The sequence below is a fragment of the Euprymna scolopes genome, chromosome 28, assembly GCF_053919585.1.
Source record: "Euprymna scolopes isolate OS-2025 chromosome 28, ASM5391958v1, whole genome shotgun sequence".
NCBI lineage: Eukaryota > Metazoa > Mollusca > Cephalopoda > Sepiida > Sepiolidae > Euprymna > Euprymna scolopes.
In genome coordinates, this window is record NC_136509.1 from 91,351,517 (window position 1) to 91,366,964 (window position 15,448).

At 28.3% G+C, this 15,448-nt stretch overlaps 1 protein-coding gene and 1 pseudogene across 13 annotated transcripts in view; one reads left to right on the plus strand and one right to left on the minus strand.

Annotated features, from left to right (window-relative positions):
- LOC145249721 (E3 ubiquitin-protein ligase NEDD4-like) overlaps positions 1–15,448 on the minus strand; it is a 622,527-nt gene that overhangs the window by 338,272 nt on the left and 268,807 nt on the right. The window lies entirely within an intron of this gene.
- LOC145249778 (5S ribosomal RNA) lies at positions 157–273 on the plus strand (annotated as a pseudogene).

Below are 15,448 nucleotides of genomic sequence, written 5' to 3' on the forward strand. Positions count from 1 at the left end.
ATTTTATTGGGACACCATATATATATATATATATATCCTTTACTTCACACATTTCATAAATGATGTTTTTGCCAAAGTGGGAAGAATTGCTTTTTTCAGAATCAAAATCTACCCATATAAAACTTAACATTGCCTAATTCTTTTACCTATTATGTTATATACAGCACAATCACGTTGACACACTGGCTCCCGCCAGATCACCAAAGTCAAGCAACGATGAGCCTGGCTAGTACCAAATGGGTGACCATTTGGGAAGGCTAGGTGCTGTATGTACCGTGCCGAGTCGTAGAAATTTCCAGGTTGGTATCCGGGGACGTGTTTAACTTACTGGGGGAGATGCACTCCTGAATCAAGACAGAAAGCAACAGGAAACTACCGTCTTTACTTGTCTTCCCGAGATTACCATGGCTCTACAGTTTGAAGAGCCGTGGTCGCTGACATTGTTAAAACAGCATGGCTGCCACTGATGATGATGACATCAAGTGGTTTCATGTCTTCTTTGAAACCATTTCCATAAAAGAAAAAAAAGATTCAATTGTGACAATAAAAACAAAATCAGCAGAGGGAAGCAAATCATTTTTTAATTGAATACAAAAAGAGTTGTCTCCCTTACAACTAAAATTATATTTCTTTTTCTGCATAACTTTCCAGAATGTAAAAACAGATATAAATTTAAGAATAAACAATTTCACTGCATCCCAGACAACAGTGGGTAGGTGCAGCAAGTAAGTAAATCAAGTTAACTGCTGATTAAATTTTCATTATCACAATTCTTCCATGCACGAACATTGTTCCAGGCTAATCAGTCCGAGAGGAAGATATCTAGACAGCAGCATCAACCCTGCATCCCAAGAACTAAACAAATATCCACAACTCGCATCCGAGCGATACACAAAAGAGATTAAATAGTTGAAATGTATGAATGCTTTTATGGGGCTAGCTTGTATGCTGTCTCACGGATGGCAAAAGTTAGCAGAGGCAGAGAACTGCGTCTTGAGTGGTGGAAATTATTTTGATGTGTATTTAGAAAGCGAGTCGGATAAGGGATAAAAAAAAATGTGCCAAAGATGGTGTTTGCAAAGCATTGATTTCACTTTCTTGGCTTCTGGTGTTTTATGCTTGGCAAAGATCACATTTTGTAAACACAGACACGTACAGTGTATGGAGACACATAAACGCTGTATGTAGTCAATTATATGAACACACCCAATCAATAAACAGATATATATTTATATATATATATATGTGTGTGTGTGTGTGTATTATTATACTAAAAGTCTAAATTTGTTTGAAACCGTCTCAAATTTTAACTTCATGACGTCATTTCTAGCAAACTTTTAAAAATTAACCACTAAGGTTGGAACGCTATATGTTTTGGTTTCGATTCTAGCTGATAGCACCCATGTTATATTTTTTTTAATTTTTGAAATCACTACTGCATATTGGGTACGATATAATAATGAATATATTTTAATTATATTTAAATTCATGCAAAAAGAATGAATGCACATCGTGTCATTTTTAGCAAATTTTTCAAACTTAACCACTTGAACGCTATATGTTTTGGTTTTATTTCTAGTCATTTTGTTTTTACACTTTTAAAATTACTACTATATATTGGGTAAATATTTGTCTATCTATCATTATGTAAATATTAATTTACTTGTCCGTACGTCCAGTGTCACAGTAAAACAATCATCGCAAACATTAATTAATGAGAAATGAATTACCTCCCTATATAGTCGCTCTTTATCAGTTAAAAATCATTGAAACATTTTCTTCTTTAAAAATTTACGGTTTCAAATCGGCTATTTTCTTTTATAATTAAAAAAAAGTCCCGTTGAGAGGAGACTGAGTTTTTATTATAGTTTCTTTTTATATTAAAAAAATATGCGCAAGTGAACTAACATCTGTTCCTTTATAATCTGTATAAAAATTATTCCAAAATCAAAGCAAAACAATGTGTTGTGTGCTAGATTTTCATTGAAAAAATAAAAAAAATCTAATTTTTTTAAATCAATTCTTTTTAGCTTTAAAAGATTAAAAAAGGAATTTGCTAAAAAATAGTTTTAAATCTGTCGTCATTTTATTCAATACTAGCGGAGGTACCCGGCGTTGCCCGAGTGTTTGTTTCCGGGACGGGGGGAAGTTTAAAAAAATGTTATGGTAGGTAAGTAGGAAGGATCAAACCCGGCGTCATGAGTAAAAGTAGGAAAATAAAGTGTGAAAAAAAACAAAAAAAAAACATCTGCAACGTTAACAGTTCGGCCACCAAGAAAAGTCCATTCCAGTTGTTTAGGAAAAAAAAAAAAACGACTACGGTAGGTCGGCGCGAACGTGAAAATATCATGTGAATTGTCCAGCACGCTAACCACTGCGCCACAGAGCACTGCAGCTTAGTTTAGTGATTTTAAATAACTTCACATGAAAGAACTACGGAGCCAAACCGGTGTTCTCTTCTCAACTGTTCCTTGTGAACGATCCCCAAACGGTGTTAAGTGGTGGCAGGGGGAGGAGGATTTTTTTAGAGAGAAAATATTTTACCACTTCCATTGATCTTAACCGATTTTGGCCGTGACTTCTCAGCAGAAAAAGTATAGAAATCTAAGATTATCGAGGAATTTGAGAAATAATAAGCCTATAACACAGCTCAGATATTGTTCTGCCGTTTGTGCATATTATATTTGCATGAAATATCTTGATTTTTAATCCTATTAATGTCAAAATCCGACGGGAAAAAATGAGTTCATTTTATTTATATAGAAGAAGATAATATTTGTTGTTCATTTTAATAATTTATTTGTTGTTCATTCTATTCAATATCTTATTTGTTGTTCATTTTATTTAATATTTGATTTGTTGTTCATTTTATTTAACATTTGATTTGTTGTTCATTTTATTTAACATTTGATTTGTTGTTCATTTTATTTAACATTTGATTTGTTGTTCATTTTATTTCATATTTTATTTGTTGTTCATTTTATTTCATATTTTATTTGTTGTTCATTTTATTTAATATTTTATTTGTTGTTCATTTTATTTAATATTTTATTTGTTGTTCATTTTATTTAATATTTTATTTGTTGTTCATTTTATTTAATATTTTATTTATTGTTCATTTTATTTAATATTTTATTTGTTGTTCATTTTATTTAACATTTGATTTATTGTTCATTTTATTTAATATTTGATTTGTTGTTCATTTTATTTAACATTTTATTTGTTGTTCATTTTATTTCATATTTTATTTGTTGTTCATTTTATTTCATATTTTATTTGTTGTTCATTTTATTTCATATTTTATTTGTTGTTCATTTTATTTCATATTTTATTTGTTGTTCATTTTATTTGATATTTTATTTGTTGTTCATTTTATTTAATATTTTATTTATTGTTCATTTTATTTAATATTTTATTTGTTGTTCATTTTATTTAATATTTTATTTGTTGTTCATTTTATTTCATATTTTATTTGTTGTTCATTTTATTTCATATTTTATTTGTTGTTCATTTTATTTCATATTTTATTTGTTGTTCATTTTATTTCATATTTTATTTGTTGTTCATTTTATTTCACATTTTATTTGTTGTTCATTTTATTTCATATTTTATTTGTTGTTCATTTTATTTCATATTTTATTTGTTGTTCATTTTATTTCATATTTTATTTGTTGTTCATTTTATTTAATATTTTATTTGTTGTTCATTTTATTTAATATTTTATTTGTTGTTCATTTTATTTAATATTTTATTTGTTGTTCATTTTATTTAATATTTTATTTATTGTTCATTTTATTTAATATTTTATTTGTTGTTCATTTTATTTAATATTTTATTTGTTGTTCATTTTATCTAATATTTTATTTATTGTTCATTTTATTTAATATTTTATTTGTTGTTCATTTTATTTATAATGTGTTTTAAAGAATTTCCATGGGTTCTGCTAGTTATTATTCTAAATTTGTGAATTTGTTTGTCACCGTCTCAAATTTTAACGTCACCATGTCATTTCTAACAAACTTTTCAAGTTTAATGATGCTATATGTTTTAGTTTCGATTCAAACTGATGGCACCAAATTTATTTTTTTTTTAAACCTTTTGAAGCCGCTACTATATATCGGTACAATATAATAATCAATGGAGTACTGACTTTATAATAATACGAAATCGGCATGAATTAAAATATATTCAAAATTATTTTGTGACTGGGTCACGCTGGAGGGGGGAGGGCGCTGGCATTACTAAATATTGGGTACAATATAATAATCAATAGAGAATTGGCTTTATAATAATAAATATGAAATCTGCATGAATTAAAATATCATATTTAAGCGTATTTTATGGCCGGGCAACAGCAAACAGTCTTCTAACATTATATATTACTAGCAGATGTACCTAGCATTACTGGGCATCAAAAGTAATATTAAATTCCTTTAAAAAAAAAAAAAAATGAAGTTAAAAAAAAAAAAGGAAAGAGAAAGAAACTGAGATATGTACATGTAAATAGTTTTTTTTCCAAACAAGTCACTTCTTAAAGTAAAAAAAAAAACAAAACAAATACTCGAGTTGAGATCGAAACCAAAACCTAGTGAGTCAAGGACGATAACCATTAGGCCAGTTTGCCACGCCATATAAAAAGTGTTTCTTAACCTACTTATTCTTAACATAGCAAAGCTGTCATTTGAACAATTCACGCATGTGCATTCGTGAAACAGTTGACAAACAGATAAAAATCCGATGAGTGCCAGGAAATCTGTCATCACTACACCGTCCTGGTCCCAGAAGACTGTGAGCATGACCTTGCCAGCGGAAGGCTGCACCCTTGCCTCCTTTGGAGGTGGTGAGTCTAAGTGCTTCCACTGCATTGACTGGGCTTTGGTCTCTGGATCATAGTGATGGACCCAGGTTTCATCCTGTGTAATCAGTCTTTTGAAAAAGCTTCGAATCCGGGGGTATAAAAACCAAAGCGAAATATGATGAAAGTAAAAATAAAATAGATAAACCCCATAATTTATTATACCATGCCCGTTCATACTGAAACACTTATCACAATATTCCGTGGATCTATATTAAAAAACCTTGTTAAACTTTGTGACATATTTCCATTCTATGGAGGTCAGGCACGGACGAACACCCCAGAATTTTATTATACCATATTTCTTCAAACTGAAACATAATTATCAAAGTATACTTACGCAGAAAGATATGAAAAGTCTTTATTAAAGTTTGTGCCTATTTCCATTCTATGGAAGCCAGGCGCGAATGCAGACCCCACAATTTTATTATACCATCCCTATTTAAGTTAAAACATACTTATCAAAATATTCTTATGTACATCTATATCAAAAACACTTGTAAACGTTTTTTTTTTAATTTTTAAATTTTTTATGTCTATACTTTGTCGACCAGGTGCGAATGCAGACCCCACAATTTTAATGAACCACCGTTCTGCAGGATCAAACTTACCCATTCCTATGTCTCGATACATCTTCCATCATTATATGTAATCAGTTTTTTAAAATAGTCACCCATATAGGAACCTATTCGTGACCAGACACACACACACAGACATTCAGCTTTATATTATAGATATATATATGTGTGTGTGTGTGTGTATATATATATATATATATATATATATATATATATATATATATATATATATATATACATACAGTAAAACCTCCTGTAATTCGGACTTCCTCCAAATATGGACTTCTTCTAAACCTGAACTTTCTCTAAACTTGAACTGTCTTGTCATTGAAATTGTATTAGCATATTTGATGCGGAGTTGCAGTAAAACTGTTTACATGGTTTAGTCAGATATTGCGCAGAAATGTTAATATTGATACTATGTAATTAATGTAGATTAGCTTTTGATAATTAACACTAACTGTAATTTTTTTTTCAGATTGCTATCTTTAAAATAGTGTAAAACCACCCATCACAATAGCTTGCAACTCTAAAAGACACTGACTTTACTGGAAAAACGTCAAATTATAGAAAAATTAGATGCTGGAGATGAAAATAGCGTTATATTGAGATATTATAAGATTGGAAGAAGTACACTGTTTTGCATTAAAAAGAAAAAGGAGGAAATATTGAAGGCTGTTCCTTTCTCTCCAAATAAAAGACATGTCAAAAGAAGGAAACTTCACAAACCAAAGCAAGTTGAATTCGATCGAATATTGCATGAGTGGTTTGTAGCAAAACGGAATGAAGGTGTAGCAATATCTGGGCCCATGTTAATTGCTAAAGCAAAATCTCTTAAGGAAGAGTTGAATATCGCAGAAGATATGAAATTCAGTGAAGGCTGGCTTAGGAGCTTTAAGAGTAGACATGGTATAAGACAATTAACAATGTCAGGCGAACAACGGTTTGCTGATACACACGCAGCATCAAATTATTGTGACAAATTCAAGATGATAATTGCCGATTATGATTTAACACCAAAGGATGTTTTCAACGCTGGTGAAAGTGGCGTAAATTGGAAGTGCTTACCTACAAAGTGCTTAGCTGGATTCGAGGAGCAGAAAATAAAAGGATTCAAATTAAATAAAGAAAGACTAACATTGATGGTATATGCTTTTGCTTTTGGAACTCATAAACTTAACCTTCTTGTCATCGGCAAATCAAAGTGTCTCCGAGCATTGAAAGGACTTTCCCTTTGCCAGTATCCTACTATTCTTCACGAAATGGATGGATGAATCAACAGTTGTTGAAAAAATGTTTTTTGCAAGAATTTGTACCCGTTGTACAGAGGCGTTTTCTTGAATTAGGTAAACCTGATTCAAAATGCTTGCTTCTGTTGGACAATTGTAGAGCACATCCTCCTGAGTCAGAACTAGTGTCATCTTGCGGGAATATTTTTGTGTTCTACTTACCAGCTAATGTGACTTCTCTCATCCAACTTATGGATCAAGGGATTATTTGGAACTTAATATATTTCTACAGAAATGATTTCATGATGAATATGATTAATAGTACCGTGAGTATAAGCGATTTTCAGCGCCATTTTACTATCAAATATGTCATATTTTCTCTCGCAAGTGCATGGAATCAAGTTCGAGCAAGCACATTAACAAAAACATGGGGTAAATTATGCCCAGCGCCAAAGGCTTCTAAACTGAAAGAATCAGAGAATACATCTGGTCTAGAAAAAATTCTTGAAACTAAACGATTACCGACCAACCACGCTGTTCTTAAATCACTTAATGCAAATGATGTTGAAATGTGGGTGCAACAAGATCCTTTCATTGTATCTACTTTTATTTCATCTATTTTCTTTAAAAAGTTGTAATTAATTTTTAAATATATTTTCTTTGTATATAAATAACTATAAATGCTAAATAACAATATTATTTCAAATTAGATTTAATATTTGCTAATGACGTTTCCTCTGAGGAGATGAGCCTACATTGAAAATCCATGGGTTAAGAAAAAAAAATCTGAACTGTATTTTTTATTTAAACAAGAAATTTCGTTTCTGAAAACCATGTTTTTTCTGAATTAAATTTGAACAAACAAAAAAAAGATACATATATATATATATATATATATATATATATATATATACATACACGGCAACATCACGTTGATACACCGGTTCTCGTCAGATCACCGAAGTTAAGCAACGTTGAGCTTGGTTAGTACTAGATAGTAATTCTAGGTGCTGTTTGTGCTCTCCGCTTATCTCGGCATTTTTTTCTAGTCGTCCTGCATTTCACTCACCACTGGTATTTAACAATGTCATCTCAGGAGAAGTGCGGTTGGATATTGCGCAAATCTTGCCACAAAAATTTAATGCGCAAGCAACCCTTCAAGGGCATCCATAGTCTGACCAAGACTGAAGGAGCTGGCTACTATATATATATATATATATATAATTATAATAGGTTAACATTGTTCAAAGGTGAAACATCCAATGAGTTTAAGAAGGTTTATAGAAAAGTGCTACAATATCGAAGAAGAGCAAAGTATATTTTTTATTTATTTTAGTTGACCAAAATATTCATGAATGTGTATCAATACCAAAATGTTTCTGTAAAAAATAAATTAATATATATATAATATATATATTATATATATATAATATATTATATATATAATATATATATTATATATATATAATATAATATATATATAATATATATATTATATATATATAATATATTATATATATAATATATATATTATATATATATAATATAATATATATATAATATATATATTATATATATATAATATATTATATATATATATTATATATGTATATTATATATATATATATATTATATATGTATATTATATATATAATATATATATTATATATATATATTATATATGTATATTATATATGTATAATATAATATATATATAATATATATAATATATATATTATATATATTGTATATGTATAATATATATATTATATATATAATATATATGATATATATATTATATATATATAATATATATATTATATATGTATAATATATATATTATATATATAATATATATATATAATATATATATATATAATATATATATTATATATATATAGTATATATAATATATATTATATATATATAACACTGGGCTGCATCAAAAATGCAACATCCATGACAATATCCTCTTCTAGACCAATTTTTCGTGCTGATCACTTTGCTGATCACTTATGATCATTTTGCTCGTAAGGTTCTAGTTTATGTGTTACAGCGTCATATACTGCGTCGTATATTAATATACCTTTTTTGTTGCAGATCAATTAAAGAATGGCACTGACTTGCAAAAATCACCCCAACTCATTTTGCTACATCTGCGGAAATTACACACTTTCAAGACAGAAGCGCAAAATCACTTCTACAGTGAAACAACTCTATCGTGCCTACTTTGGCATCGAACTTGGACATCAGGATAAACCATGGGCGCCACACATTGCTTGTGTGAAGTGTTTCGCTGGTTTATGCCACTGGAATAAAGGAAACCGAAAATCAATGCCATTTCGAATACCAGTGGTTTGGCGGGAACCTACGAATCACCATGATGACTGCTATTTTTGTATGGTGAAACCACTGGGAAGGAATGGTATAAGTTTGAAATACATTAAATACCCAAACATTCCGTCACTTACGCAACCAGTACCACATAGTGATGTTGTTCCTGTGCCAAGACCTCCTGAGATTCTAGAACGTACCAGTGCAAGTGACTCTACATGTGATGACAGTGAAAATCAGGATGTTTATGAAGATATCAGTGGGACCTCTGAGAAAAGCCCTCAGTTATTTGAACAGAGTGAGCTAGATGACCTTGTACGAGATCTTGGTCTGTCAAAAGAATCTGCACAGTTGTTAGGTTCAAGGTTAAAAGAGAAAAATCTTTTGGCACGTAATACACACTTTGCACAGTATCGGCATCGAGAGCAGGAATTCGTGCAGTACTTTACCAAGTCCGATGACATGATATATTGCCACGATGTTTCAGGTCTTGTAGAACACATGGGTAAAGAATACCATCGTGAAGAATGGAGGCTCTTTATAGATTCCTCCACCAGAAGTCTAAAAGCTGTGCTACTTTTTAATGGTAAAAACGTAGCATCATTGCCCATTGCTCATTCTGTTACCCTGAAAGAAACCTATGATACCATGTCACTTCTTCTTAACAACATACAATATCAAGATCACAACTGGCTTTTCTGTGGTGACCTAAAAGTTCTGACCATTTTGTTAGGAATGCAGGGGGCTACACAAAATACCCATGCTTTTTGTGCTTGTGGGACAGCCGTGCAGATTCCATACATTACCGACAAAGGGAATGGCCACAACGGACGGAATTTGTTCCTGGCCGCCATAACGTCAAAACACTACCACTTGTACCACCAGAGAAGGTGCTTCTGCCTCCCCTTTACATAAAGCTGGGGTTGATGAAAAATTTTGTGAAATCACTTGCGAAAGATGGAGAAGAGTTTAAATACCTTTCCAATAAATTCCCTCTTGTCAGTGATGCTAAAGTACAAGCTGGCATATTTGTTGGACCACAGATTCGTGAACTTATGTCTGATACCAGATTTAATGAAGCACTGACACCTCGTGAAAGAAGAGCTTGGGAATGTTTTAAGTTAGTTGTGACAGGGTTTTTAGGAAACAGAAAATCTGATGACTACAAGGAACGGGTTGAGAATATGCTTCAAGCATACGAGACTGCTGGCACACGCATGAGCATCAAAATACATTTCCTGCACAGTCACCTTGACTACTTTCCTGCTAATTTGGGTGAATACAGTGAGGAACAGGGAGAGAGGTTCCATCAGGATATATCCGATATGGAGCGCCGCTATCAAGGCAATTGGAGTGTGACCATGATGGCTGATTTCTGCTGGTCTCTTCAAAGAAGCTGGACAACATCTCCTGCAAGGCCAGCACACAAGAGAATGTCGCGAAAGCGTGCATTTCAAGGGGAATAGCTGCTTTCTAACTTCTAATTGGATGCATTCTTTACAATGAATCTGATAAATATTGTGCCAACTGTTACAAAAAAATGAGAACCTCCTTAAAAAAATGGGTATGCTTTATGCGTTTACTATGCGAAACTGCAATGAAAAATGTTAATAACATTTCTGTTGCAAATTTTTTTTTTCAAAATGAAGCCCAGTGTAATATATATATTATATATATATATATAATAACATATGTAATAATATATATATAATATATGTAATATATATATATATAATATATATGTAATATGTATATATAATATATATGTAATATATATATAATGTATATGTAATATATATAATGTATATGTAATATATATATAATGTATATGTAATATATATATATAATGTATATGTAATATATATAATGTATATGGAATATATATAATGTATATGTAATATATATAATGTATATGGAATATATATATAATGTATATGTAATATATATATATGATATATATGTAATATATATATATGATATATATGTAATATATATATATGATATATATGTAATATATATATATGATATATATGTAATATATATATATGATATATATGTAATATATATATATGATATATATGTAATATATATATATGATATATATGTAATATATATATATGATATATATGTAATATATACATATGATATATATGTAATATATATATGATATATATGTAATATATACATATGATATATATGTAATATATATATGATATATATGTAATATATATATGATATATATGTAATATATATATGATATATATGTAATATATATATGATATATATGTAATATATATATGATATATATGTAATATATATATATATGATATATATGTAATATATATATGATATATATGTAATATATATATATGATATATATGTAATATATATATATGATATATATGTAATATATATATGTAATATATATATAATATATATGTAATACATATATAATATACATGTAATATATATATAATATACATGTAATATATATATATGATGTATATGTAATATATATATATATATGATGTATATGTAATATATATATATATGATATATATGTAATATATATATATGATATATATGTAATATATATATATATGATATATATGTAATATATATATATGATATATATGTAATATATATATATATGATATATATGTAATATATATATATATGATATATATGTAATATATATATATATGATATATATGTAATATATATATATGATATATATGTAATATATATATATATGATATGTAATATATATATATATGATATATATGTAATATATATATATGATATATATGTAATATATATATATATATATATGATATATATGTAATATATATATATATATGATATATATGTAATATATATATATATATGATATATATGTAATATATATATATATGATAGATATGTAATATATATATGATATATATATATGATAGATATGTAATATATATATGATATATATATATAATATATATGTAATATATATATATAATATATATATATAATATATATGTAATATATATATAATATATATATATAATATATATGTAATATATATATATATAATATATATATATAATATATATGTAATATATATATAATATACATGTAATATATATATATATAATATACATATATATAATATACATGTAATATATATATATATAATATACATATATATAATATACATGTAATATATATATAATATACATGTAATATATATATAATATACATGTAATATATATAATATACATGTAATATATATATAATATATATATATAATATATATGTAATATATATATATAATATATATATATAATATATATGTAATATATATATAATATACATGTAATATATATATAATATACATGTAATATATATATAATATACAATATATATATATAATATACATGTAATATATATATAATATATATGTAATATATATATATAATATACATGTAATATATATATGTAATATATATATATGTAATATATATATAATATACATGTAATATGTATATAATATATATGTGATATATATATAATATATATAATATATATATATATGTAATATATATATAATATACATGTAATATATATATAATATATATGTAATATATATATATGTAACATATATATAATATACATTTAATATATATATAATATATATGTAATATATATATATGTAACATATATATAATATACATGTAATATATATATAATATATATGTAATATATATATAATATATATATTATATAATATCTCTCTCTCTCTATGTATATATATATGCATAATATATATATATATATCTATAATATATATATAATATATATAATATCTCTCTCTCTCTCTATATATATATATATATATATATGTATAACATATCTATATATATATCTATTATATATCTATAATATATATCTATATATATATATATATAATATATATATGGCAAAAATGGTAATTAGTAAAACCTGAAGAGAGTGCTTAATACTATTGCAGAGCAAATATGCGTATTATTTTTTATAAATTTAATATATATATATGAGATACATATAATACATATCTTTATATCTATATATATCCCTTTTATATAATATATATATAATATACATATTATATATATATTTGGCAAAAATGGTAAGTAGTAAAACCTGAAGAGAGTGCTCCATACTATTGCAGAGCAAATATGCGTTTTATTTTTTATAAATTTAATATATATATATATATATATATATATATATATATATATATATATATATATATATGAGAGAGAAGAAGAAAGAGAGATTTGTGTCATCAGTCACTAAACTGCTCTCGCTAGCACCTACTGTTTGCATTGTATTGAAAAATAATTCCCTCCTCTCCCTGCACCCCACATCTTTTATTGATCAAGTGCAGTGGAGTGGGATAAAAAGATAGAGAGAGGGAGAGGGGTAGAGAGAGAGAAATAGAGAGAGAGAGACCTTGAGTTTTACTGGTAAGGTGTCAGGGTGAGAGAGAGGAAGGCGTTCTACTTAATTGACGATATGCACATGATGTGCAGTTTTAAATATAACCTGCAGGTTGGAGAGGAAATATTCCATCAACGGATAGATTGCACGATATATGCAATTACATACACTCATGTGTATCCAACCATAGACTTTATAATACATACGCATAATTAGATAAATGCAAGTGCAAATTGTGTCAAACGCTTTATTGCAAACTAGTGGTGGGAGGGACTTTGCCCGGTCGTATAATATGCGTAAATATGATATTTTAATTTGTCCAGATTTCGTCTACATTATGAAAGAGTCATGCTTTGAAAAGTAAAAAAAAAATATTTGGGTGCAATCAACTAGAATCGAAACCGAAATCAAAACTGTAGCATTCAAAGCTGATGACGTTACCACTGTATTAATTTGACATGTATATGAACTGATTAAAAATAAACTAATCATTTGAGGCCCCTAGCGCCGCTCTGCAACTTTTGGTTTCGGAGGAGATAGAGTTGGAAAATAGAAGAGATACTTATCAACATGAACATTAGAGTTGGAAACTATACATCTCTACAGTTAGTTTATGAAAATATATTTACTACTTAGCTCTACTCGCATTTTCATCACTGTGGAAGTAAATACTGAAAATTGATCCTGTACCTCTACAAGGCCACCATTCGCCCATGCATGGAGTATTGTTGCCACATCTGGCGTGATGCATCTATCACTAGTCTCTCCCTCTTGAATAAGGTTCAAAAAAGAGTTTCCAATCTAATAGGTATCACTTTTGTCAACTAGGCTTCAACCCCTGTCGCATCGCTGCAATATTGCATCCTTGTGCTTCTTTTACAAGTATTTTCATGGAATGTGCTCTGATGAACACTTGTGCCCCCTTGGTTACATATCCCTGACAAGCCCACTTAGCAACAAAACTCACTGCTGATGCAAAGAAAGAACTTGTCCTGCCTTGATAGAGTTCAAAATAGACTTCGTAGCCTCGTAGGAGATGTCCTTTTCTCTTCCCTGCAACCTCTATCTCACAGAAGAGATATTGCGAGCTTGTGTCTGATGTATCGTTATTTTCATGGAAAGTGTTCGACTGAGCTTCAGTCTATGGTCCCCCCTCGCCAAACTTTCACAAGAAACACTCGTCTAGCTGAAAACACTATCAATAATTCTCCCCACTCTTTATCTGTGCCTAAACTTAAACGTAGATTCTATGAACAAAGCTTCTTTCTTAGAACTGCACACCTGTGGAATTGTCTTCCGTTTTCCTGCTTTCCAGCTGACTACAATATGGTTGTCTTCAAGTCTAACGTAAACAAGTTCTTGATGAGCCGTTCCATATAAGTTAACAAATTTACCGAAATGTTATTACTAATGATTACTATATTTTCCAATTTCTACTGTACACTCTTTAACCCTTATCCTTGAGTGGCCTCTTGGCCTTCATAATGTGGTGATGCCTGTGTAAAAAAACAAAACAAAAAACAAACAAACTACACTTCTTCACTGTTGAGGTCCCTAGATGCCAGAAAGCTTTCTACTCTAATAGCTTCTTCACTTGAACAGATAGACTTTGGAATTCCCTTCCTGCTACCTACTTCCCTGACTGTACTGATATGCAGAAGTTTAAACGTAACATAACTTGTTAATCTTAGTAGCCCCTTATATCCAAGTGACGATATGCTTTGTTTGGAGTGAAAGTGAGTAAAAAAAAAAATCAATAATAATTTATGTGAATACATAAAATAATATATACTAGACGTTTCAACCCATTAAAACTGGCAAAAGTTATAACTCGTTGACTAAGAATGAGTGCTTTATGTCAAATTGTGCTAATTTTTGCATTACATACTAATAATCCCTATTAATCCCTAACTATGCATCGAATGGATACCATAATTAGTTCGCCGCATCTTATAACAAAGATCTATGCAAAATTTCAA